Genomic DNA, 22,073 nt, shown 5'->3' with positions numbered 1-22,073 from the left:
CAAGTGGGCCCCAAGTGGTCCTGTGATGCCCTAGGGTTTGTTTAGTTATCGCCAACCTGTTCTACAAACAGATTTAATTTTTAAGGTACAGTACATTTAAAATCACAAGGTACCACTGGTGACTGAATTGAAAAACATATTCTACAATATTAGGAGATGTTATGTTCCATAAACATTTATTTTGTAAACTAATAAAACTCATTTCCTAAGTGCTGAAACTTTTCCTATTTCATCCATTTTGGATAGAACTCATCCAGTGATGAACAGCCCACTTCTTGCTCTTGTTTATTCTAACTTATAGAACACACATTAACTTGTGCATCTGCCTCAAGATCATCACATCATAAATACTAGTTATTGTCCTAAGGCATCATTCATTAATGTCCTAAGGATGTATTGATAAATGCACTTGCATCCATGTAAGCAGTTTCTTTTTTTTTTTTTTTTTTTTTTTTTTTGAGACAGAGTCTGGCTCTGTCGCCCAGGCTGGAGTGCAGTGGCTGGATCTCGGCTCACTGCAAGCTTCGCCTCCCGGGTTTATGCCATTCTCCTGCCTCAGCCTCCTGAGTAGCTGGGACTACAGGTGCCCGCCACCTCGCCCGGCTAGTTTTTTTTGTTTTTTGTTTTTTTGTATTTTTTAGTAGAGACGGGGTTTCACTGTGTTCGCCAGGATGGTCTCGATCTCCTGACCTCATGATCCGCCCGTCTCGGCCTCCCAAAGTGCTGGGATTACAGGCTTGAGCCACCGCGCCCGGCCATGTAAGCAGTTTCTAAGTGAGGGTCTGCTGGATTCTTCAAAGAGTAAATTCTATGAGTCATAGGGTCTTATCTTTGTGATAGGGTCCTGACTGCTCACAAACTTTTCTTCCTTGTTCCAGATTATTTCAGATGGATGTAGCTGCAAGATAAAAGACTTTCAGTTATGTAAGATGATGCTGCTTACTCAAAGCAAATTCCAGTGCCTATCAGATTATAAAGTGACAAAATGTGGGAACTGGTGCATGGTGAGAGGCCAGAAAAAATTAACTGAACAATGTGGTTTATGAAGCCACAGGAAATTTTGTCTATAGAAAGGGGTGGATTGGCCGGGCTCGGTGGCTCAAGCCTGTAATCCCAGCACTTTGGGAGGCCGAGACGGGCGGATCACGAGGTCAGGAGATCGAGACCATCCTGGCTAACACGGTGAAACCCCGTCTCTACTAAAAAATACAAAAAACTAGCCGGGCCAGGTGGCGGGCGCCTGTAGTCCCAGCTACTCGGGAGGCTGAGGCAGGAGAATGGCGTGAACCCGGGAGGCGGAGCTTGCAGTGAGCTGAGATCCGGCCACTGCACTCCAGCCTGGGCGACAGAGTGAGACTCCGTCTCAAAAAAAAAAAAAAAAAAAGAAAGGGGTGGATTGTTGAGAAGAAGTAGAGGGAATCTGTAGGAACAAGTAAGAAAGTTTAAAAGTAAATTAGGTTCAACGAAGTAAAATTCTATGACACCTTAAACCCTAAATCATTTTTTCTGTTTATTTGAGTAAGTTTTGTTTCTTTGTTGTTGTAATTGGTTTAAGTTTCTCGTTCTTATGTCTCTGTGTATTTAAGCTTTCAATGCAGGTGCATTTAAGCTCTCAAATGTTTATAGAATTTCCTAGCATCCTCTTTCCTGAAATTTAAATAGCTTCATATTCAGTTTCACAAGTATGTTGTTTTTTCTTTCTGTGGGAAGCTACAAGCTAAGACTTATTTGGAAATTTACGTTTAAAACTTGGGATAATCATCTACAAATATTTCTCTAGGAAAGAGCTTTCACCTAAGTAAATAGATTTAATGTGCCAAACCTCTAATTTGATTGACACCTGATGGCTATTTATTCCATTTGTTAATCTTTCTGCTTATCTTACCAAATATATGAATTGAAGCCTAACTACTGAACTATAACTAAAGAATAAAAATAATAAAGTTTCGTAGGGTAAGGTACACTTTATAATTAATATATTGATATACAAGAACCCTCAAAATATTTTTTTTTATTTTGAGACAAAGTCTCACTCTGTTGCCCAGGCTGGAGTGCAGTGGTGCAATCTCAGCTCACTGCAACCTTTGCCCCCTGGGTTCAAGCGATTCTCCAACCTCAGCCCCCCGAGTAGCCGGGATTACAGGTGCCTGCCACCGTGCCCAGCTAATTTTTGTATTTTTAGTAGAGACAGTGTTTCACCATCTTGGGCAGGCTGGTCTTGAACTCTTCACCTCATGATCCACCCACCACGGCCTCACAAAGTACTGGGATTACAGGTGTGAGCCACCATGCCTGGCCTTCAAAATAATTATTAATTCAATAAACACTTATTGAGAACTACTACAGTTAAGCACTTTGCTAAGTGCTAAGCAGACAAGGGAGTTTAGTGAAGAAATAGCATATCTCATACAACGTAGTAAGCATTCGGGTGATAGGAACCCAAAAGGGAAGGCACTTACCCAAATTAACAGAGTAAGGGAAGACCTAAAGATAGGAATTAATCACAAGAATGGCATGGAATTAGGATAGGAGAAAGGACAAGCCAGCCAAGGAAGACAATGACGGAAGACCAAGAGGTAAGGAAGTATGAAGTATGTGGAAAAAACTCAAGTGTGGTTTATGTGTACCATTTCCAAATGGTCTTCTCACTTTCTCCTCCATATCCCTTCTATAGCATTCCACTTCTCATTATTTCCCTGAGATATCTTTTATCAGTATCACCAATGACCTCCATAAAAGTCCAATTTTAATAGTTTTCTATTGCTGCTGCAATAAATTACCACAAGTGCAGTGGTTTACAACACAAACTTATTATCTTACAGTGCTGCAGGTTAGAAGTCTGGCATGGGTCTCACTGGGTTAAAATCAAAATGTTATCAGGTTCTCGAGACTTTTATACCAGCAGAAACACTGCAAGTTTGCACTAAAAGAGACAGTACAAAATGAAAGAAGGCTGTCAGACTGATACCACTCCCTGTCAAATTCTGCAGGCAAAAAACATACTGAAAACTACTCAGCTGCAAACATGTGCTACCTTCACGAAAACAGAAAAGACAATGCCAAGCATGGAGCATGAAACCCAGAGGGTAGAGCTGAAAGCCACTGAATGTCTGTAACTGATATCTCATGCCTGTCCCTTCAGTGTGTTCTGAAAGCAAATAACTTGCTTCTTCTTGAGTTTCATGTCTACAGATAGAAAGGAATTGTGCCCCAGATAGATTATACTTGGAGACTTCCTCATAGCTGATTTAGATGATTTAGATGATGAAATTTCACCACAGGAACCCTTACTATGTGGCACTCCACCAAAGTAATTTTACCTTCACAGCAACTGCATACAGAGGATATTATCATTATCCCCATTTTATAGACAAGGAAACTGAGGCTTAGAGAATTTAAGTAGTTTGCCCAAGATCAGGCAGGTAGTTGAGGATAGAGATGGGATTTGAAGTGAGCCCAGCTCTGGAGCACAATCAAGGCTCTGCTCTCTCCCTATACCTCTGCCTTTCTTCTCCCCACCCAACCCTACCCACATTAAATGTGGGTAACTCAATAGAACTCATTAAGTTTCTTCTTCATCCCCTATCATAATACTAATGCACTAAAACAAGAAAATGTATACTGTACATGCTGTACAATAACTACATTGAAACATACTTTTCTGCTTTAAAAGATAAATTTTATGTCATCTGTATTTTTCCAAAATAGCCTGGGAGACATGACTTTTGTTTTGAAATATATGTACATAATGTTCCCTCATTCTGCTCATGGGCAAACTGTGGACATTATGGTATGCACAGTAAAATACATGCTGTATAGTAAAGGACATATTAACCGCAGATAAGAGGAAAATTCTGCCTCCCTTTGAGTTCTAAAACAGAAAGCAGTTTTTGTTTGTTTGTTTGTTTTTTGAGACAGAGTCTCACTCTGTCGCCCAGGCTGGAGGGCAGTGGCGTGATCTTGGCTCAATGCAACCTCTGCCTCCCGGGTTCAAGCGATTCTCCTGCCTCAGCTTCCCAAGTAGCTGGGATTACAGGTGCCTGCCATCACACCTGGCTAATTTTTGTATTTTAGTAGAGATGGGATTTCGCCATGTTGGCCAGGCTGGTCTCAAATTCCTGACATCAGGTGATCCACCCACCTCGGCCTCCCAAAGTGCTGAGATTACAGGTGTGAGCCACGGTGCCCAGCCAGAAAGCAGTTTTTTTAGAACAGAGATTTCCCACCTTATTTCATTGATGCCTTTATGTATTCAATAAGGAAGGCACAGATATCATTTCTCTCATGAGAATGAAAGGCATTGTGTGTAGGTACAGTTTTAGAATCTCATTCTACTCTTTGTTTTAGTTAGATCAGGGTCCTGTACAAAATACCATTACTGGCTAGCTTAAACAACAGATATTTAGTTATCACAGTTCTGGAGGCTAGAAAGTTCAAGATGAAGGTGCTGGCAGATCTGGTTCCTGGTGAGAGCTCTCTTCCTGGCTTGCAGATAGCTGCCTTCTTGCTGGGTGCTCACATGCCCTTTCATCAGTGCAGGCTTATGTGGAGATCTCTGTGTCTTTCTCTTTTTGTAAGGGTACTAACCCTATCATAAGGATCCCATCATCATGACCTCAAATAAACCTAGTTACCTTCCAAAGGCCTCACCTCCATATCAGGGGTTAGGACTTTAACTTATGAATTTTGGGGGTACACATTCAGTCCATAACACCCTCTTACAATGTGATTTGCATTACATTATTATGAAATCAGGAGAAAATATATTGAGTAATTATCTTCTGGTTGTGTTAAAAATCTTAATTCCCTGGTAAGCAAAATATGTGAAAGACAAGTTTCAAGAACACAATTAGAAAGAATAAAGTTATTAGATGTACAAAGGAGAGATGATGCCAGGTTTCACAGAAAGCAAGATTCATAAGCTGTGACTTGGATTTGTGGCTCTGCCTGAGATAGTCCAGCAATGCCACAGTCAACTGAAAAAAAGAAAAGATTCCTTTGAACCCAATTATATTCACACAACATCGTTAAGTAAACTGATAGAAAATCGGTAATTACTATATTTTTAGAGTTTTCAAGAAGACTTACGGCACAGCCATGATTAAGAGCTTATTCTGACAAGAATGTGAAAAAGAGAAATGAAAAATCCAACTCCTCAGGCCAACTCAAACTGTAGTTTTCCTCCCAAATAGCCAGAATGAAAAGAAAGGATTAAAGGGGGAAGGGAAGAATTTAACATTTACTTGAACCCATTTGGAGCATACACGTCAGTGGGTATTATATGATATTTTATTTAATCCTCATAACAACATTGTGTGATGCAAGCTTTAGAAGTCATACATTATAAATGACAAAACAGACTCTGAAAGCATAATTTGTCCTAGATCACATAGTGAAGTATGAGGCAGTTCTTCTGTAACTTACCTGTGTGCTCTTTCCAATGCAATACAAGTAGGAAGTAATGTAGTCTATGATCTGGGGTACACAGAAAACCACCCCAAAAATTATTGCCCACAAAAAAAGGCATGGTCTCCCAAAAATCACTCTTTATTAGTCTTTAAAGCTTTCTAGTTACCTTTTTCTAATTTGTCTGTATATTTAAAATCCAAATAGTTGAGTAGTAGGCCCATGATGCACCATTAAATGAAAAAAAGAAAAAAAGTTGTCAAAAATATAGAACGGACCTAAGGGAACTGTACTAACAAAGGAAAATGTAAATGCTCCAAAAATATGAGTATGATTAGGTAAATTGTAGAGAGAATCAGCTGTTAGAATAAAGACTTCTACTACCAAAAGACTAGGTTAAGCTATAATATTAAGTACAAAGATCAAGACACAAAGTAGTACGTAGAGTGTGATTACAACTATGTGAAAATGCATAGAAAATTAAAGGCTGTACATGAAGTATAAAAATGATGCACTTAATGTAACAAAATTATGAGTAATTATTCCCTTGCTATTGTCCATATTTTCTTTAACATACTTCAATTAACTTTTGCAATTTCTTAATCAGAAATCAGTGAGCTTTTAGAAGCAACATGCTTAAATCAAACCATGCAATAGCTTCCTCCTTGACGACCAGAAACAGTTATCGTTTTTTGTTTTTCTTTTTCATTTTATTTCCCACAGTGCACAGTTTCTTACACCCAGCTGATGGTCAATTTTTTTAATAGAATATATGTTTTAAAGGACAGACAAAAGCAAAATACGATCCCCCCCCCCATGGAAAGTATTTCCTATATAGGCTTACTAATTAGAGATTTGTGTTAATGAGTTCCTCTTTTAAAATGCAAATGCATCAAATGGCTAAATGAGCATAAAGCAAGAACAGAGAACACACAAGAGGAAACACAAGTGGCTAATAAACATTCAATGAAAAGTTCAACCTCATTAATAATCAAAGAAGCCAAAATTAAAATATCAGTTTTCTTTATGAAACTTGCAAAAATGTTCATGGTAATTCTTAACACCAAATGGGGTATAAACAGGAATATAAATATATGCCTATCTCAAAAATTACTGCTAGAACTGAAAAATTGGACTAACTTTCTGAAAGCAATTTAGCAAAATGCTCCTGACCTTTGACACAAGAATCTCATTTTTAGGAATACAGTTTAAGAAAAAAAATATAGGCCTATGTAAAAGACTTACCTTCGTGGATGTTCAGTTTAGCATCATCATCCCAAAACAATTTTAATAATCTAAGCCAGGTGTGCTAGTTCACCCTTGTTAATTCCAGCACTTTGGGAGGTGGAAGGGGCTGGATCATGAGATCAGGAGTTTGAGACCAGCCTGACCAACATTGTGAAATCCCCGTCTCTACTAAAAATACAAAAATTAGCCAGGTATGGTGGTACGTGCCTGTAATCCCAGCTACTCAGGAGGCTGAGGCAGGAGAATCGCTTGAATCCGGGAGGTGGAGGTTGCTGCGAGCTGAGATGGCACCACTGCACTCCAGCCTGAGCAACAGAACAAGACTCCATCTCAAAAATAAATAAATAAATAAATAAATAAATAATCTAAATAGCCACAATAAAGGAGAACTAAATTTTTATATATCAATTAAGTAATATACTAGTCTTTACAATAGAATTTTCAAAAAATAATTGAATATAGGAAAATTCTCTTGATATAATATTAATTGGCACAAGTAGATGCAAATTGTGCTATACATCATGACCTCACTTTTACAAGAACTTAAGCGTAGGTAAAGTATTGGAAGAAAATAGGAGTAATGCCTTTTTTCTGGCTGATGGTATTTAACATGATTTTTGTTGTTTTCTTGATTTCCTTATATACCCAACTGTTCTAAGAGAATGCTTGCTGTATATAATAGGCATTTTAAACATGTGTTCTACCTATTCTAGTTGCAATTTCTGGGACTGATACCAAATGAAGAAAATGTTTCTACACAAAGATATTTATACACAGCTTTATTTAAAATAGTAAAATTGGGGGAATATCTTTAACTACCTAGTTAAAGGTAGTGTGACACAGCTATAAAACAGACCATATTGTCTTTTAAGATTCTGTTTAATTCCTTTTACTTCATGCAAATTAATCATCTTATTTTTGTGTGATAGCATGAAAGATATGAGGACAGCTAGGAAGGAACACACACACACACACACACACCACACACACACACACACACACATACAGATACTCCATCTTCTCCCTAAACAACTAAATTCAGGATTGGAGTAGGAGATCAAGTTTTCTGTTCTTTGAGTACCAGCAGCAAAACGAACAAGATTACTTCTCTCTCTGTGAGTCTGTGCTACATTTTCTAACCACCTGAAACATAAACACATACAGATAACAGAGAGTGAGAGTTTTAATAATATGAGAAAAATTTTGACACCACAGTTAAATTTTGAAAAGCAAAGCAAAATTGTGAAATACACAGTGGAACCTCAGCTTTTTACATGCACATGAAAGTGGCCTATTCAACAGTGAATTCAGCAGGACAGAAGGATGATGTGGTTTTCTTTTCCTCCATTCTCTGCCTTCAAACTGCTCTATGGAATTTCCTTTTCCCATTCTTTAATGATATCTTGGACAAATTCTATAGCTTCCCAGTCACTTTTCAGTGTTAAAAATTTCCCTTCCAGTCTATTGGAGCTTAAAGGCTCACATTCAGTTCTGTGCTCATCTTGGCCTTTCCCCCAGCTGGAGAGAATTCGGAATTGAGACCAGCAGGCCCTCCATCATGCTTCCTGTCTCATTTGCTCTTTTCCTTCTAGTGCTTCCAGGAATAGGTAGGAAGAAGAACTACAGAAATAGACCAAAGGTGTACTACTAACTGGAGCCAGTCTAGCCTCTCCTAGCTACAACAGCTTCTCAACAGGCCCTAAAGGAACCCCCTCACTAAATAGTTTACTGACATGAGAATTCATGTCAGCTTAGCTGCTTCTTAACCCCATGCCACTTCACTTCCAACTCTAGCATACACCCGAAACTCTGCTGGTGTCCCCTTTCCAAAGGCCAGTTCTCTCAACTGAGATGTGGAACAGACTACTGAAGCCCAGATACCTTCCTTGATGTTCCCTTGGCTCTCTAGAAAAGCGCATATCTGGCTGGGCAAGGTGGCTCACATCTGTAATCCCAGCAATTTAGGAGGCCGAGGAGGGCAGATCAGCGGAGGTTAGGAGTTTGAGACCAGCCTGGCCAATATGATGAAAGCCTGTCTCTATTAAAAATACAAAAACTAGCCGGGTGCAGTGGAAGGTGCCTGTAATCCCAGCTACTCAGGAGGCTGATGCAGTGGAATCACTTATACCCCGGAGGCAAAGGCTGCAGAGAGCCAAGATTGTACCACTGTGCTGCAGAGCAAGGCCCTGTCTCAAAAAAAAAAAGAAAAAGAAAAAGAAAGAAAGAAAAAGAAAAAGAGAAAAAGGCATATCTTTGTTGTGGAAAACAGCTTTATCTCTCTCCCACCCACCATTGACTTCTCTCCCCTCTCCCCAGTCCATAAAGGCACAGAGCGCAGGTCATTAAGTCTGGAGCATAAGCATCCAACTGAAGAATAAGATTCCTACCTCCCATTTTGTAGTGACAGCCCAATGTTTAGAAGGTATTCTATTGGAAGCCTGCTATACATGATGTTCTCCTGCTCCAAATGACAGCTCACATTTCTAACAGCTTATATGGGTCCCTTGAGTATAGTACTCGTATAGAGTAGGGAAAGGGTGAGCATGAAGGAAGACAGGCCAGTTCTGCCACCTATTAATAACCTCATGAAGATACAACCAATGCTTCCTGAGGCTGTCTTTAGAGTATGGATGTGCGTGCTACCTGTATGTTCTGTCATTTTGTTTGTTGTTAGTTTGGATACTTGGTTATGTGCTTGGTTGATTGGTTTTGGGATTTAAGAAACAACTTCAAGATAACAATGCAAGATAACAATGATAAAAACATTCTGTCAGCATTCTGTGACACAGCAAAAAGACTGGAAGAAAACATCCTAATAGACTACAGTGTTATTAGTGCTTCTTACTAGGTGGCAATACTATGGTTTGTTATTACCTCCTTAGCTTCTGGATTTTTCTATTTTTTGTAAAGAGAAATGCATTAACAATCAAGAATTTTAAAATGATATTCAAATGTAATGAATGCATGCTTTTTATATGAAAGTGATTGAATAGGCATGCTCATCTATGGTTATAAAAAGATTAGTAATAGAATAAAGTGTCTAGGCACTGGCAGATTCTTTACTGCTCAGACAAATCAAGAAATTATTCTTTTTTTAAATAATGGGTATAACCTACATTGCTACACACTCACACAAACACACATACACACTCATAGGACAGAATCATACTTATTCCACATAAATGTTGAGTTATGTTAAAGAACTAGGAATTCTGAGATCAATAATAAAGTTCTAAAAAAAAGAAAGACTCCCAATTCAGATAAGACAAGGTAAATCAAATAATGGGCAAACTGGAAATGAATATCAAAACCTATTATTAGATATGTATCATATAGTCTATTTAGGTTGTAAAAAATTACCATTTTTCATATTATTGAAGCCGCCCCACTCACTTTTAACATATTCCTGTATTGCCTTCATAAAATTCTAAATTTAAAAATTCCTCTAAGCATTGAAATTAGTGTGCATGCCTATGCACACACATGAATACACACACACACACACACACACACAGACTCACATATATAGGGTTCTAGTTATTCAATTAATCACAGTGTCTGGGGAACAGTACTTAATTAAGCCCACTTAAAACCAGTAAAAAATTTTATATATATATATGAAAAAATGTATGAATGGGACATCACACACACACACACACACACACACACACACACACACACAGGTTCACATATATAGGGTTCTCATTATTCAATTAATCACAGTGTCCGAGGAAAGGCACTTAATTAAGCTCACTTAAAACCATGGCAGGCCGGGCACAGTGGCTCACGCCTGTAATCCCAGCACTTTGGGAGGCTGATGTGGGCGGATCACGAGGTCAGGAGTCTGAGATCAGCCTGGTCAACATAGTGAAACCCCGTCTCTACTAAAAATACAAACAATTATCTGGGCGTGGTGGCAGGTGACTGTAATCCCAGCTACTTGGGAGCCTGAGGCAAGAGAATCACTTGAACCTGGGAGGCAGAGGTTGCAGTGAGTCGAGATCACACTACTGTACTCCAGCCCAGGTGACAGAGACTCCATCAAAAAAAAAAAAGGGCAAAATTATATATATAATATGAAAAAAAATGTATGAATGAGACTTGTCTTCATACACACACACCTACAAGCTCACATATATAGGGTTCTCATTATTCAGTTATCTTAGTGTCCCAGGGAAAGGCGTTTAACCAAACTCACTTGAAAATCAGGGCACAATTATATATTATATGAAAAGAAAATGTATGAATGGGACTTTACTTTGAAAAATAAACATTTTAAAAAATTTTAGCTTTATCTTCTATTTAATGAAATGGAGGTTGCATTTGCAACCATGTACCAATTCTTAGAATTTGCAGAAATAAACAAGTCCATCACTACTTTTTATTTACTGTGTTAAATTTTTCACACACAAAAAATGTATAGTATGTTTTCCCCCTCAAGCTAGACTTTCATAGCAGAGTTATACAAAAGGGTTGTTTTCTTGCAAAATTACTTAAGGATGCATTCATTTTCCCAAAGGAGGTCTCTTAATCCTTTGAAATTCAAATCATTGTCTTTTGAAAAACCTGTCTAGTCATCATGATTGCCACTTTTCCCTTCAACTGTTAACTCATCTAACATCCTCGTTTATCAACAGCTTTGCACGTGATTACAGCAGTTTTCAAGTACTATCACTTTCCACAGACTTCTGAGGTGGTTGCGAAATTTGCAATCGCATGCTGAAATTTGTTAGAATTTCATTTGCAGAAATTGGATATTTATACCTTTCTGTAATCACCTATAAAGACAATGACTAAAAAACAGTAGCATTTGGTGGATTAGGAGAAACATGTTCAGGTTATGAACACTTGTATTTTCCTGACAACACTTTTATTTTTCTGACAATGATCTCCAAAAGGAGATTGGACAGTTACTGTTAGGACAGTGAAAAACCCTGTGTGTGGTGTGTGTGTGTGTATGGTTGTGCATTAAATCTCTGGACCATGAGAGACTTACCTAGGAAACTTTTAGAGTCAAAAATGAGTAAAACAAGGTAAGCATCCTCTCCCATTTTCAGTCCCAAAATATCGACATAGAACGAGGAACTTAAACCAGATCTTATTGTAAATTATAGCCAGAAAATCACCTCTTCCAAGAATTCAACTGCACTGATGGATATTTTAACTAGAGTAGAAAAAGGGAATCGAAATTTAAGTTAGGAATATGAGAACTTTCAGGAAAAAAAATGAATTTTTAGAGGTCTGAAGTGTGTACATTTGGTGGATTTATGCTTCGAACAGCTAAATAAAAGCATAAATATCCTGATTAGAGAAAGTTGTAAATGTACAGAAAACAATAGTTGACCACTTTGAAATGTTGACAATATCAGTCCGAGCTGCAACACACACATTCACACTACCTTTTTTCTTATATGGTGCTTAATTTTAATATTAATTAATGCAGTAGTATTAATTAAATGCTGCTTTGTGCTAGACTATTTTAAACCATGCGATACAACCTAAAAGACAGATTTAAAGTTCTCCTGTGTAGAAAATACCGTTGCACTATTTCTAGCATTATTTTATAACTTAGTAAATCTAATCTTTTCTAAACATTTTCAGACTCCTTAAGTTACTTCTGACTTCTAGAATTTACCAGAAAATTCATTAATGAGTTCATTAATTTTTCACCAATCTATAAACCTTATCACTGCCATTTTTATTAGCTAACATATAATTAACTAGGTTTGACTTTTTAATTTTAGGGACAAGTCATTTACCTATATTATCAACAGTTTTGTAATAATCACTTTTTTACTCTATCAGATTTATATCCCTCATCTAGCCCAGTAATTAGGATTCCATACTTAATATCTCATGGTCAGAGTGACATTTATATCTATCTTTTTTACTCTCAGTCTTTACATACTGAGTAGCTTGTAATCTTAACTCTCTATTTTCAAGAAATCAATAGCAATGATGTGCACAAAAGTGCAGTATTAAGTATATTACAGGTATATCTGTTAACGGAAAATTTCAGTCTTCATTTTCTGACATTTACATCACATATGTCCATTGACTATCAACTTTCTTCATGTAGTAAAATATTAAAAAATTTAGTGTTACTGATTGTTGACAAATAGAAACAAGGATTAAACAATGCCATCTCTCTTGAAACAAATCTGAATTCATGGAATAGTGCTAATGTTAATTCTGCCAGCAAATTCATACACCCCTTGTGAGATCTGGTTCCTCTAAAAAGTTAAAGGCCAAAAATATATAACAACAAACAGCATAACCTCTTTTAAAAAGTTCTAGAATCTCCATAAAGTGTTTTCCTATAAATACACAACACAAATTTTGAAAAGAAAGAAGAAAATGGAGTCACCAGAGCTTTGCTTAAGCTAAGAGTTCAGTTAGCTAATTAATTCAGTTAATTTAGGCTTGACATAATACATTACTCAAAATATTTTTCTCCTTGAGCTTTAAAAATTCTACAAATAAGAGTTTAAAGAGGCCAGGCGCGGTGGCTCGTGCCTGTAGTCCCAGCACTTTGGGAGGCAGAGGCGGGCAGATCACGAGGTCAGGAGATGGAGACTATCCTGGCTAACACGGTGAAACCCCGTCTCTACTAAAAATACAAAAAATTAGCCGTGCATGGTGGCGGGTGCCTGTAGTCCCAGCTACTCCTGAGGCTGAGGCACGAGAATGGCGTGAACCTGGTGGGCGGAGCTTGCCAAGATCACACCACTGGACTCCAGCCTGGGTGACAAGAGCGAGACTCCATGAGACTCGCACAAAAAAAAAGAAAAAAAAAAAAGAGAGTTTAAAGAGCAATTGTCTATGTCATTTTTATTTTTTCTTTTGTTTGCAGTGTTACAATCAGTATTTGCAAACAGTGTCTTTATACAAAAAGTCCAGTATAACCATGGAATACTATGCAGCCATAAAAAAGAATGAGTTCATGGATGAAGCTGGAAACCATCATTCTCAGCAAACACAAGAACAGAAAACCAAACACCACATGTTCTCACTCATAAGTGGGAGGTGAACAATGAGAACCCATGGACACAGGGAGGGGAACATCACATACCAGGGCCTGTCAAGGGGTGGGGGGCCAGGGGTTGGAGAGCATTAGGACAAATACCTAATGCGTGTGGGGCTTAAAACCTAGATGACATATTGATGGGTGCAGCATACCACCATGGCACATGTATACCTATGTAACAAACTTACATGTTCTGCACATATATCCCAGAACTTAAAGTATAATAAATAAATAAATACTCCTGTATATTTTTAATGACAATCTTTCAAAACAAAAATCTTTAAATGAAGGTTGGGCATGGTGACTCACACCTGTAATCCCAGCACCTTCGAAGGCCAAGGCAGGAGGATCACTTGAGACCAGGAGTTTGAGACCAACCAGGGCAACATAGTAAGACCCAGTCTCTACAAAAAAATAGAAAAATTTGCCAGGTGTGGTGGCATGAGCCCGTAGTTCCAGCTACTCAAGAAGCTGAGGAAGGAAGATCACTTGAGTATGGGAGGTGGGAGCTGAGATGATGCCATTGCACTCCAGCCTGGGTGACAAAAACAAAACAAAACAAAAAATCTTTAAATGAAATGTACTTAAATTGGGCAAAACTCATGTGAAGTCAAGAGAAATTGGTTTCTGAAGAGCTAGATGCTACATGAAAATTAGGGAGTAAAATTTGTGGTCACTGAAAAATAAGTGGTAAACACTTGAAAATAGTTTGGGAAAGTGCTCTTTGAGATTTTGCTGTAGCATTAATTTAATATGCTATGTGTTCACTTAGTGCCAATACAAACACTGTTATTATGCCTTCTGTTCAATATTTGTCTTCTAATACCTATGGCATTGCTATATTTAAAGATTACAAGATGTAGCAAAAAATAAAAGCTAAACATGTGATCTGGCATGTAATATCAACAACACAAAGCATATACAAAGAAGCATTTTTCTGCTAAAGATACTGAAGTCCATGGTTATATGGAAAAAATTAAAAGTTAGCAAATGATCTTATCTAAGAAATTCTTTAAATAGCTCATATAATGAATGTGAACAAAAATAGATCTGCTTTGAAAAAGAGAACATTCTGGACATTTTCAAGGTTTCAAGTTTAAGTAAGCAGCAATATATTTGAGAGTTTAACCAGAAATCCCAAAAGCTTTGAGGTCTGCCATATTAAATTGGAAATTCACATTAGTTTATGTTTACATGGTCCTTGCTGTCAGAAAGATTTTCCAGCAATAGTACTTTTTTTTTCCCTAAAGGATCCTCTAAAATTTTTAAGCAGCCTTGAAAGTGGAAATTCTTAAAATTAAATAATGTATACTAGAAAGTGAATGTAGAAACTAGAATTGTGAATGGCTCATACCTGAATAGATTTTGTCACTCAAAAAATATTAATTCAGTACCAACAAAAGAAAAAGTATAAGAATATGTAGGACACATTTATAAGAGCTTACAATTCTTTGATAAAAGATTTATACAGGCCAGGCATGGTGGCGCACACCTGTAGTCCCAGCTACTTAGGAAGATAGATAGCTTAAGCTCAGGCATTCAAGTCCAGCCTAGGTGACATAGCAAGACCCTGTCTCTAAAGACAAAAGCAAAATCAAACCAAAAAGTTGAACAAAGATTTATACACACATACACATATTTATATGTATACCTATATATAGATAGAAATTATATAAATATATATAAACACAAGGCAAAAAGAAGTGTGTTATGGACTGAAGGTTTCTGTACTCCAAAAATTCATACGTTGAAGCCCTTATTCCCAGTATGGCTCCATATGGAGATAGGGTCATTAAGTATTTAAGATTAAATGAGGTCATGAGGATCTGGCCCTTATCCTATAGGATTAGTGCCCTTATAAGAGATACCAGAGAGGGCACTCTCATGTGCTTGCTCGCTCTCTCTTTCCCCCGCCCTTTCTCCCTCCCTCCCTTTCTGTCTCCACATGTACTCAGAGGAAAGGCATGTGAGGACACAGTGAGAAGGTGGCCATTTGTAAGCTAGGAAGACAGCCCTCATCAGAAACTGAGCCCTGAAAAAATCGAATCTGGGACTTTGGGCCTCCAGAACTGCAAGAAAATAAATTATGTTGTTTAAGCCATGCAGTCTGTGGTATTTTGTTATGGCAGCCTGAACAGACTAAGAGAAAATGAATGCCAAAGAATAGCAGAGACAATTTGTGCTGAGTGACAACATGAGGGAAGAATGCGACCATGATGGGCATGAGGAGGGGAAGATCTTCTAAGGAAGAGGGAACCTATCTGTGCATTGATTTGGATACAGGGGACAGGTTAGTAGGAAAGTACATGCAATTTATAAAGGTGGAAATTGAATATATTTGGGAGACGACAAGTACCCATTAGTCCAAGGTAGACGCTGAGAGTTCAAGAACAGAAAGAAAGAAATGCAGCAGATGAAATAAACAAGCATTTCTTTTTCTATCTCATCAGACTCAACCAAAAGAATTTAGTCAGCTTAGGAGATGTTCCCTGGGCAACAAAGAAAATATCCATTTAAAAAGTGTTGTGCTCAAGGGATGTCACTGTGTCTTAGGGCTGGAAAGAGTATAATGAATCTCAGACCAACTGAGTGGGTCTATTGTCCCCAAAGGAGCAGGGTGAGGCAGATACTATAGAGCAGAAATCTCTCCTCACCATTAGATAGGCTACATTGTCCCCAAATTGGCAAACAACACAGTTTTCTCTTGGAGAGATGTGCTTATTTAGCTAAACCACCAGCCAAGGACACTAGCAGGGCCACAGGAAGCATGCACAGGAATTGGAGAAGCCACCTCACCCTTCCTCATGAAATAGAACCCATTATATGCCTGGAGCCTGTGAGACAGCAGAGAGGTGACCATCAACTTTAATCCAGCAGAAGTCGAAGGTCTTCCTTAAAACTGAAGATCCTGCTGCTTCCCACTGCTGTGGGAAGACTGGAGAGCTCCCAAGAGACAGATTTGTGCAGTTGCTTGAAGAGCCAGTGTAAAAGGAGAGTCCAGGGAAGGTAGAACTCTCACCTCGATGGCCACTTCCTTCTGAGAATGCCCTAACTTCGCATATAGAATCTTCATCTACAGTATTAGTCCAATTAAGGGAAAAGATGGTCAGAGAAAGGCAGAAAGAGAAAGAAATATTCCACTGCATTTATTTTGGGGATCCATCAGAGACAAAGGGTGTTGGTTCCTCTGGTCATTATTGGCTATAACCCTAAAGTTCATGGAAGAAAACTTTGCAAGAAGGAGACACTAAAAGTAATTTTTAAATTGCAACCAAGATGTATTTTAAAGGCTGTCCTTTGAGGGGAGCAGGGAATAGAGGGACGCCAACATCTCTGTTACAGTAAGTTAAACAGGCAGTATGGAAGCAACATTATAGCTTCTAAGCAATTAATAAGTAAACACTGCATGAAACTAAAATGCTTCATTAGTAAATGCTCACAATCCCACAAAGGCATGATTAATCTTTGTTCATTTCTCCAGTCGAAGCAACATGTCTTTTTCTTAAACTCCCCTTTGTATTGGTTCTTCTAAACACAGTAGCTAACTAGAACAGTGTCAGCTCTAATTGCATGATAGTTTGGAGCCTTCAAATCTCCCAGAGGTTAAGTAATGTAGCATAGAGCCGGTGTTATTCAAAGGGAATGTCTTAATACACTGGGAGAAACGAGGATGCAGCGGCTGTGTGAACTCTAGCCGACACGCTGCCCTGAAGAAGCACTGTATTGTCTCTAATACCTTAAGTTCAGCAGTTTTAATTCCCACTTCTGTGTGATGTTTGACAGTTCATTCATTTAGAGAGCTTTGGGAGGCACAGGTGACTGAGCTCAGATAGTTATTTTAAGGATACGTCGCTTCTGTTTATTTTTTAATGCTAAGGAGAACACACTGAGTGAGTCGGAGGAAGACCTTTTGCACACAAAAGAAACTGTTCTTTCAAAAAGGAGAATGTTTTGACATTTAAAGACTCAGCATTTCTTTGGAGATAGACTTCCTCAAGGCTAAAACATTGATTGGTACTAAGTTAAACAGAGTCTAACCACATTGCACCCTCTCTGAAGGTTGGGTTTTAAAACACTCAAAGCAGTAAAGCAGGGATCTAGGTGAAAAAGCTTATTTAAGGTTTCTATATTATTTGTTGCAGTGCCTTGACTATGCCTGTTTGTCTAGGCTGCAAAAGGTATTTATGAACTTCAGACTTGATTTGAATTAGAAGCATTACCAAAAATTGAAGTTAATAGGGCTAACAGAGACAGACTATGTTCTTTACACCAAAAGAAAATATTGAGGAAATATATTCTTTGCAACACTACCTACAGTGTTTACCCAAGCAATCATAGTGTGGTTGTTGCTCAGTTGTTGGGGATTATGGATGTGTAAAGATTGATCAAAGAGGTAAACAGAAAGATGAGGAGATTTGCGAGACTGTGAGTGGAAGGTCAGAAACCTAGAAGAACTGAGAAGGTCAAGGCAGGATGTATAGCAAACGAGGTCCAAGAGCAAATTGTGGTACATTCAATAGCTACATTCCAAAGAAAATATATATCTTATCAAAGTGTTCATAGAATTTTTTAAAAACATTTAAATAGCATTTAAAAACTGATGAACGTACTAATGTAGAAAGAACATTAGCAAGAATAAATTAGCAATGCCTAAAATATTATTTCTTGTGCTCCAAACTAACATTTTATATTTCAATGGAAAATGACTCATTCTGTCACATTTAAATAGCCAAATGCAACATAAAAAAAATCTATTTAGAAATTATGTTGATCTTCCTAGCATATGAAAATGAATCAGGCTTCATTGAAATAGCAAAATGTCAACTGCTGTTCACCAAATCAATCCTGAAAGCCTATACAAATCATCGCTAAGATGTAGAAGGCTATTTTTTAAAATAAGTGGCTCATCATAATTTTTCTTCTTCTCTCATTTTTATACTCCATTTTCTCCCTATCACTATTTTCCTTGAGCTTTTAACCTAAAATCCACATTATATTCATCACATCCAAATAAGAAGTACATTCTGCCAACTCTTTTTTCATAATCCACATTTCTTTGTTCTCTCTTCCAGCTTTTCTTTCCACAACCTGGCTCAACTCTTTTGAATTCCCAGAATTTCCTACTTTTCCATTAGTTCTCCCTTGGAGGTTGAGAACGTTATCAAGGGAAGATGTGGGAGAAATGCTTCTGATTCTCTGGGGAGCAGGAAGTGTGTGTATGTCCTGCACCCTCCCCCTCCAACTCCATTTCTTGAGAATCACAGCTCGTATGTTTCACACATGCAGCACTATTAATCATCTTTCTCAAGTGTCATTTTGATTATCATGCCCGTTTTTAGAAGCTTGCAGTCATTTTCAGTTGTCATCTTAGTAAAAATGAAATGGATAATCTTTTCGATTTTTAAAGAGTAATTTCTTAAATGCACAACAATGCTTGGTTATTTCAGGAATTTTAAGCAAGCCTTATTAGCACTTCTTTCATCTGAAGACATTTTTATTTTCCCTGCTAAATTAGATGCAACATCATTGAAAGCTTAGACATTTAACTCAATTAAAATATAAATGTTAAATGCTTCCTTTATTTTAACCGAAGATGTTATAATGGAAATGTTAACTTTCCTTGATATGGAAGACATTCACAGAAAACTGGAGATTTCCTTTGAATACATAATTATGTTTTTAAAATACTCAAATTAGTGCTGCATTGAATTACGAGCTGCCGTTTCTAATAGTCACTTTGTTCTGACATTTCTACGTTAGCATATTATATTTCTGGAAAAAAAAATAGTGTCTGGGGACAGCATCTTGTTACTGTCCATGTAAAGTATTAGGAAAAAGTTCTGCCTAAGATTTTGTTTGTTTGATTTTCGATGTAATATGTTCAATGACCCTCAGAAGAAAAAAATACTTTTTAAATATTCACTAATCATTTTAAAATACATTTTGCATTGTAAGTGTAAATTTTTGCTAATAATTTTTTTAAATTTTGAAGCCAACATTCAATCAAATATGAAAAAGTGTTATACTTGTATGATGAATTTGCTTCCTTGGTAAGAGAATAGAAAAAAAAAAAAATGAGACCAGGTTCTTGAAAATGTCCTTGGACTAAATGTCTTTATCAAGGTGATCTTTCTATGATGCAAATTACACTTGTTTTTATTTGTGACTTGCTCTAGTAACCGATTGCCAAATGACAAACCACTCCAAATTTAGAAGATTAAAACAAAAATCATGTGTTTTGCTTGGAAATATGAAATGTGAGCAGGGTCAGCCCTACCTCACATGCTGCCAGCTGGGATGGCAAGAAGGCTGGGGATGACTTGGCTGGGGTTGGCACCATCCAGTGGCTCACTCACTCACATATCCAGTAGTTGATGATGGCTGTTGTTGAGATGGGACTTAGCTGTAACTATTGGACAGAACACTTATATGTGGTCCTTCTATGGCTAATTAGCTTCCTCACAGCATGACAGCTGACTTCTGAGAATGCATGTCCCAAGAGGACAATGTGAATGTGCATGGCATTTTTATGACCTTGCCTCTAAAGTCACATAGACATCATTCAGCCACACTATATTGGTTACATCAGTTTCAAAGGTCTTCCCAGCTCAGAGCAAGGGGACATGGACTCTACCAACTGATGACATAATTGTCAACTTCACAGTATAGAAATTGCAAGTGAGATGAGATATGTTGTAGAAGCCATCTTTATTCTTTTTTTTTTGAAATGGAATCTCACTCTGTCACCCAGGCTGGAGTAGTGCGGTGGCATGATCTTGGCTCACTGCAACCTCCACCTTCCAGGTTCAAGTGATTCTCATGCCTCAGCCTTCCGAGTAGCTGAGATTACAGGCATGCACCACCATGCTTGGCTAATTCTTGTATTTTCAGTAAAGTTGGGGTTTCTCCATGTTGGCCAAGTTGGCCTCGAACTCCTGGCCTCAAGTGATCCGTCCACTTCGGCCTCCCAAAGTGCCCAAAGTGCTGGGATTACAGGTGTGAGCCACTGCACCCAGCCAGGAGGCCATCTTTAGAAAAAGCAATTCATCATATGGCTGCACACATGTGGGTAATTTCAGAAGAAGTAGCTCCCCTACAATATATGTTCCATTAAATATTTATACTTAGACTACTCTTGACAAGTATTTTCTCTCCACAACACGGGAAATTGTTATGAACTTGATTTTGGGTATGATGACAGGAGAAACTTGTAGGCTGAATATTACTCAAAAGAGCCTCTCTCCTGATGAAAATCACATTTATCAAAGTATTAGTATTTCACTCTGTCAAGAGCCTGGAGTTGACAGTCAGGCTGCTTTATCATCACTCTTTGTGGAATATATAATTAACTATTATACTTTGATTCATTCAAAAGAAATTCATTATGTGTCTACAATAAGTAACAAACTTTGGCTGGCCTAACCCTGCACCTTTAAATTGGTCAACTGACTCCTCTGACACTACACTCAACAATTTTGAACATATTTGCTTTTTTACCCATCTTAACTATGAACATTGCCCCATTTAACATCCTATGACCTTAGCCTAAGCTCCAGACCTCTTGCTTCAGCTCTTGACTAGAGTTTCACTCACTGCCTTCAAATCTGATGATAGAAAGGACAAGCTTTTGGATCATTTTCTTGGATATGATTATCACTTTTCTTCGGGCTGCATCCATCTCCTTCCCCGACTCCAGTCAACAGGCTCTGCCACTGCTAGTACTGCCAGCCCAGCCTCTGCGACCCTTTCTGAATGCCAGCCTATGAAGCTTCCATTTCTGGGGCTAGCAAAGCTAAAAGAGTCATGCCTCCAACCACGGAGAATACAAATTTGAATTATGCAGACGCTCACCTCTACTTAGTTTAACATCTAGTTGAAGGTGTAATATACGTAAACAACTAAATAGAATGCAGAGCAGAATAAATGAGTATTATAACAGAAATACAAACTCCTTAGCAGTATTAGATGAATTCAGATAAACATCTGACCAAACATGCTTAATTTCCCTAAAAAAAAATCTGATGTTGACTAATTATATATCATAAATATAGCTCAGTCAACATGTACCTAATTCAATTGGTTATCCCAAAGGAAGATAGAACTACCTGTTCCTGAGTACCATAGAAAAATAGTGTCCTAGGGTGAAATATGTCTTAACAATAAATGACAGCTCCCACTATCCCCAACCTAGATTTCACTATGTCCAAGGTGGCATGGTGCAGTGTCACTTAATTTCTAGGCAAGAAGACAGGCCCCAAACATTTCAACATACTAAAGTTTGTCACTGAAAGCTCTGTTGGAGCAGACGAAAAAAGCGTTGTGAGTGCCCACAACGTTCAGACATGCTGAATACCTATGGGAACAGCTCGGACCTCATTTATACTTGAATATA

This window comes from Trachypithecus francoisi, unplaced genomic scaffold (genome assembly GCF_009764315.1).
Source record: "Trachypithecus francoisi isolate TF-2019V2 unplaced genomic scaffold, Tfra_2.0 Lachesis_group13, whole genome shotgun sequence".
NCBI classification, from domain to species: Eukaryota; Metazoa; Chordata; class Mammalia; order Primates; family Cercopithecidae; genus Trachypithecus; species Trachypithecus francoisi.
Note: the sequence above shows the minus strand (reverse complement) of the source record.